Genomic DNA, 7,287 nt, shown 5'->3' with positions numbered 1-7,287 from the left:
CGACTCATTGTTGAATTTGCGATTTCCAACTTGTCGTGTAATCTTTATGTACAATGGCCAATGAGCACCGATACGTTTTATCTATAATTTCTCTTCGTTATTTCTCTTCATATGACAAGGATTAAAAAGSATTTGCCAGTAGATTGTCGACTTCATGACAACTGATGATGACTGCTAGCTAAGACTTTGAAAGTAAGATGTTGACATGATCAGTCCAATCAAAGCTACCGTAGATATAACGTGATTTAATGTCATTCTATCTGTGGCCAATGAGCCTTGAGCCTTCTTGAATGGGCACTTCTAATATAACTCTATGGCAGAAATGTCACTCCAGCTCCCTGGCGCTCGAGGCTCCCCAGCATTATGCACTCCTGCCACCATTAGTACGCACACCTGCCTTCCCCGTCACGCGCATCAGCGATTATTGGACTCACCTGGACTCAATCACCTGTGTCCTTATCTCCCCTATACCTGTCTATTCCCAAGCTCTATTCCCTGCTTCAGGATTAATGTTTGTTTGTCTTTGCATACCCGGTTCTGACACTGTCTATGTCCTGTTTGATGTCTGTTCCATGTTAAATGTTCTACTCCCCGTACCTGCTTCTCTTCTCCAGCGTCGGTCCTTACAAGAACCCAAGGGGATAACATTTTCGAGCTCTAACCTTAGAATTGGGGATGACGTACTGTCCCATGACTGACAGAAAAATGAGCCAATCATGACAGAAAACTGAGCCTATCAGGCGCAACGCTCTGTATTTTCTGCTGGCTAGCCCCACCACCACAGAAAACACTGAGCTCGGCTGAAACACCTGCAATTTGGAGCTGCCTTACTCAAGAAAGCAAAAAAGAGACCATGTTTGTATGCGGCTTTATTAGCGCAATGACATTTTCTTTTTACATTGTTTGCCAACTTAAATGTGACATGTATTAATGCCAAWWTTTTTTTTTTAAATGTACCTAAAAGTGTGGTGCTCAAAACAGGTGGGGCTCTGCCCCATTAGAGATCTGACATGTTGTATTGGATGAAAACTAGACAATTTTCCAGCCTGATCAACTGTAGGCTACTACAGCCTATGTGCGCTGTCCATTTGGTCAGGGTAACTAATTTTTGTGTATCAGGAGAAAATATATTATATTCAAAATTGGTCTGGCTAGGCTGCCTATACGTTTTCAATCCAAAATTATTAACTGGAATTAATCAATCAACATAATAGTGATGACACATGTGAGTACATTTTTTACAAGGCCTACAGTTGCTTAGGCTTGCATGATGCAAACATGCATGAAGCAAGCTCAGCCCTGTGAGCTTGTCTATCAGTTGTTGTTTCTGTCAGGACCCGGTGCGAGAAACAGTCACTAATAATTGGCAGAACCCAGAAGATGAGGCAGACACAGCAGTACTAGAGATGGTGGTTTAATAAAAAATAGATATCTTCCAAAATACAAAAGAAAATCCACAAAGTGGTAAAAACAGCAAGGGAAAAAACAAACCTCAAAAGACCAATCCAAAAATACACGAGAACAAAACCAGAGAACCTCTGGAAAATCCAACAAGAGAAAAATGTTCACAAAGGCTGGGGCTGGGTGCTAACATACAAACACTGAGCAAGGAACTAAGGAACACACAGGGTTTAAATACTAACAAGYGAATGACTTACAGGTGCAAACAATAATTAGGGCAAGAAAAACAAAAGGTACAAAAAAGGTGCAAGGGGGACATCTAGTGAACAAAACCAAACAGTCCTGGCCAAAACCTGACAGTTTCTGTGTCTGGGTAGAGGAAATCCCCCTCCTGATCTAGTCTAAATATAATTCATATGAACAGGTTGCTGCAGTTTGACAGGGTTTTCCTGGTTAGGTTAACAGATAAGGAAAAACTCCAGGCCCCAGGGAGTAAAAATTGCCCCCCCACTCTGGGACCTATGGTGCCACCAGTCTGCTTGCAGTTGTCAGTTATCATCAGATATGTGGATGATCAGCGCTTTATTCAGGAACATTTCTTGAGCTACTTGATGTGTCAAGTGGGGGAGATGAGCAGTCTGTGTTTAACTTCATAGAGAAACTTGTTGTTCAAACCTACATTGGCGCAGCTGTAATGGAATGTATCTGCTATTTGTATTTCCAGCTAAGCCCCCTCATGTTCCCTGATTTAAGAGGTGATGACTACTCCACTCCACTATCATTGTCAACTCTCTCCTGACATTAACTGAAGCCACGTCTCATGTGCCGCTCATCCACTGGCACATTGAATGTTTCCCCTCCAAGCACTGTGAGTACCCCTATCAATTTTCTCTCATTACTGTATGTAGAGTCAATCACATACACAAACACAATCACATTATTACACATCAATGATTTMACTATTTGCTTGGACTAACTCATTCTTAGCTCTTTTGTRTAACTGTGTAATGTGTTGTGTTATTGTATTTTGTCTTCCCAGTCAAATCCTGTCCTGCACTGAAGTCAAGCCTCTGAACACCTCAACTCATGCATCATACTCTCATTCAATCACAATCAATTCCCTTCCCAACACTGTGTACTGTAAATAGCCCTCTCATTCCCATTCCCCATAATATTGTACTATAATGTCTTTATTAAATGCTTTATGTTAAAACACCCTTTGACGTCTCCGTGCGTTCCACACTTATACCGTGGGTCTCCTATCCTCCTCAATTTTTCAAGTCACCAGCCTCCACTAACATAGATGTAGATTCGCTGAAAGAAATAGTGCTACTGGTGGCGAGGCAGGTTAGGAAGCAGTGAAAGGCAGAAAGTAGTGAAAGTGATTATWTGATGAGGAAAAAGGAACATGGGTCTGAGCTGTGAAGAAAGTAGTCTGTTCATGGCCGCGGCACTGTTGACTTTCAGTAACACTTGATTTGGAAAGTCCCTGCTCTACAGACTATCAGTAACATTTCAACTAACTATCTACTAAACCTAACCCTAGCTCTAACCCTAACCCTTTCCCTAACCCTTATTCTAACCCTAACTCCAACCCTAACCTTAGGAAGCGGTTGCTTATCAACAGATAATGTGTTAATAGTATGACCATCTGTAGGGCATCTACAGATGGAAAATCTGGACTATCCAAAATAAGTGTGACCGTTCTTTCCCTTTCAGGGACTGAGTCAGACCTGCATGGGACGCCAGGTGAGTGGAATCTCTAGCCATTCAAGAACATCTATGTATTAACTCCCAGGTAGAACATAAAATGTCATCAGTTCAGGCCTCAGGGAGTGGAATTGAATTGCCCTGATCTAAACACACATGGGTTTTTGTATAAAATAGCTTGGCTGAGCTATTTCCCCTTGAGCCTTATAGGCCTATCTACCTTCTGAAAAGAGGTAGAAATCCCTTGCCTCCTGAACTCACAGAACATTTACAGWATTGTAATGTCCCATGCCAACCWTGTAATAGTTCCCACGACATTCACTTGAGACAYCAACYTTAAGGGGAGAAAACAGCAAACATATACTCATTAACCATTAAACTATCTTGGGACATGATACATAATTATWAAAATGATCTTACTTCCCAGCAGAGAGATGTGTATTCATATTCCCTGCATTCCCCGATGGCCATTCTTCCCGTCTAAGAGCAAGGGGGGTAGGGGTGGGGGTGCAAACATCCCTCATTATCCACAACAGCCAATTCATTTCTCTGCACCATGTTCAGACAACAACCCAATTATCACTGTCAGCATCGGCCGCAGAGGCACGGCTCATTTCAGTGATCTTTGGCATTTCCTCACATTAACATGCATGCAGTGTGGTGGTTTCACTATTGCCTGACAAAATGTCAATACAATAGAAATATAATGAGAAGGGTGAGATAATGAGAATGTACAGAGAGGAAGTCATGGATCGTTTGATTGGGATCGGGGGAGAGAGAGAGAGCTGTAAATGAGTGTGGCCACATCATATAGGCTTAGTACTATGACATTAGCAAAGTAAATTTCCACAAGCCTAGACTGGTCGATCATTTCAGGTGGTAAATCATCTTCTTGGGRGAAAATATAGGCAATATGTTTCTTGTTTTTATTTATTACTTTTCTCTGTGAAGTGTGTTGAGACATTGTTCAATGCACTTTAAATAAACTGAGACTTGACTTGGCTACATGGCATCATTAATGAGAGGTATTTTTGTAATTGGTCCTTATGTTAGTCAGTCTATTAAAATTGCATAGACATAGACTTCCCTTAGGTGTCCTGGCTAAATCAGTTTTTATTAGTGCAGTATGTAAAAATCATCCGTTACACAACCCTGCTTTCCTGCTGTGTCTGACTAGTAAGCTGTCATCCACAGTTGAATCAACTATGAGCCTCCTCTTCATCTAATATTGTGAGTCTAACCCACTAATGTATAATGCTAAATTTGCACTCAGAGGTTGTTCCTGGACAAGACCATCACCTGTCCTGCTGTGGTTAGCTCTGGTTGGCTGGGACTGTTGCCTCCAAACCAGCCTTCCATCCTCACTGGACAGCTGTCTGTACCATGCTGGTAATGGTGACTGAGCACTCCAGAGCCTTCTAGAGCGACCGTCTAGCCTGTGGTTGCTGGACCAGAAAGACAGGCCACCCAATTAGTTTGGGTTCCTGAATCCTTTCACAGCATTATAGGCTTGTGTTGAGACCAAGGACTTATCAATGACCCAAGTCCAGCTCATTTAATCCCTACCATTGTGTCGCTGAGTTGTCATAATGCTTCAGCAAATGAACATTATCCCAGGGGCGTTGGAAGACACAATGTAAATAACATAATTTATGTCCCTCTTACTGCCCTGAATGCCTCTGCTGATCCTACAGCTATTGTATGCAGTAATCATATGCCTATGAAACAGATACTGTTAGCACTGAGGTGTTGTGCCCTAGTAGGAAGTCCACTGTGTGCAGCTCCCCCTGCACTAATAAAGCTAACCAGAGTATGTCTACCTTTGCTAAGCTTCCCAGTAAAACAATAAAAATAATCAAGCATTCCAGAAAAGTGTTAATAATAGCCCAAGTTAAAATATGTAGCTTAAGAAAAAAAGGTTAATGAAATCAATAATTTGCTTGTAACAGATGACATTCATATTCTGACCATCTSTGAAACTCACTTAGATGATGCCTTTTGATGATACAGTGGTAGCAATACATTTACGGAAAAGACAGAAATGCCAACGGGAGCGGTATTGTGGTCTATATTCAGAACCACATTCCTCTAAAGCTTAGAAAGGATCTCATGTTAAATACTTTTCACCTGACTCACCTAAACCCCATTCTTGTGGGAAGCTGCTATAGACCACAAGGTGCTAACAGTCAGTATCTGGATAACATGTGAAATGCTTGATAATGTATGTGATATCAATACAGAGATATACTTTCTGGGTGATTTAAATATTGACTGGCTTTCATCAGGTTGCCCACTCAAGAGAAAGCTTCAAACTGTAACTTGTTCAGGTTATCAATCAACCTACCAGGGAAGTTAGAAACAGTAGAGGAATGAAATCATCAACATGTATTGATTATAACTTTACTAATGCTGCAGAAATTTCTTTGAAAGCAGTTTCCTAATCCATCGGATGTACAGTAGTGATCACAATTTAGTAGCCATATCTAGAAAAACCAAAGTTCCAAAGGCTGGGCCTAATATTGTGTATAAGAGGTCATACAATAAGTTTTGCATTGATTCCTATGTTGTTGATGTGAAGAATATTTGTTGGTCCGTGGTGTGTAATGACGAGCAACCAGATGCTGCACTTGACACGTTTATGAAATTGCTTATCCTAGTTACTAATAAGCATGCACCCATTAAGAAAATGAATGTAAAAACTGTTAAATCCCTGTGGTTTGATAAGGAATTGAAAAAGTTGTATGGTTGAGAGGGATGAGGAAAAGAGATAGCAAATAGGTCTGACTGTACAACTGATTGGCAAACATACTGCAAATTGAGAAATCATGTGACTAAACTGAATAAAAAGAAGAAGAAACTACACTATGAAACAAAGATAAATGACATAAAGAATGATAGTAAAAAGCTTTGGAGCACCAAACTCCGCTCCATCGTTCATTGAATCAGATGGCTCATTCATCACAAAACCCACTGATATTGCCAACTACTTTAATCATTTTGTTCATAGGCAAGATTAGCAAACTTAGGCATGACATGCCAGCAACAAACGCTGACACTACACATCCAAGTATATCTGACCAAATTATGAAAGACAAGCATTGTAATTTTGAATTCCGTAAAGTAAGTGTGGAAGAGGCTTGCTTTTTATGGACCTTTAACCTCATTCTACAGTAGGATACACACATAATGGAAAAGGACCCAAGAAAGAGGAAAGATTGTTTGTCTTTGGTCAGACTACAGCTTGAAACGCTAGGACTCCTTCCATCTGAAGATCTTCAATCTACTTTCCCTGTCAACATGGGATTTGCCTGTGAGGCTTTTCAGTGAGTGAGGAATCACTCCTCAAAGTGTCTGTAGAAACCATGGCAGCACTGCAGGAAAATAGGGTGTATTTAGGCGTTTTTCTCTGTGAGAGGGTTGTGGAAGAGATGACAGAGGGTTGGTGGAGGGTTGTGGAAGGGATGACAGAGGGTTGTGATCACACATCAAAGATATGTCCCCTTTAGATCTCACTCTGTGATGAAACACAAAACAAATGAGGCGCGGGCTGAGAGGGGAGGAGAAGAGAGGCGCGACTGCAGCTATGGAAGTGTGTACAATCTGTGCCCAACTAAAAGGACTGAACAGTGAAGAAACAGAGCACACTGCTCCAAAACACTAATAGGCCAGAGCTACATGCACAGTGTACACACAGCGAATATATCTAAAGTTAGAATAAGTTCAATCTGTGACAGTATCCACGAGTGTTTTTTGTGAGACCTTGGTTTGACCAAGTGTGGTGTTGCACTCAAGTCTTTACAAAACATTACAGAAGCTAAATCCTCAGGGAGAGGTCAGAGGGAGTTGTATGTAGTATTTATGGCATATCATGTGGCACATGCTACATCATTGTCCCTAGCCTTTCCAATAAGACTTCCTAGGGCAAAACCTTATTCCATTGCAGACATATTGCAGCACACAAGAGAAATGACGAGGGGAAATGAATAGGAGAGCACCATCCTAGCCTTGTTAGTGAGGAGAACCTTTACCTTAAGGGCAGAAAGTTCTCTCACGAAGTTTGTGTGATAGTAAAAAAAAAAGTATATAAGGAATAGATTACACACCAGCACGCACACACACAACACACACACACACACCACACACACACAACACACACACACACCCATACACACACCA

This window comes from Salvelinus sp. IW2-2015, linkage group LG3 (genome assembly GCF_002910315.2).
Source record: "Salvelinus sp. IW2-2015 linkage group LG3, ASM291031v2, whole genome shotgun sequence".
NCBI lineage: Eukaryota > Metazoa > Chordata > Actinopteri > Salmoniformes > Salmonidae > Salvelinus > Salvelinus sp. IW2-2015.
Note: the sequence above shows the minus strand (reverse complement) of the source record.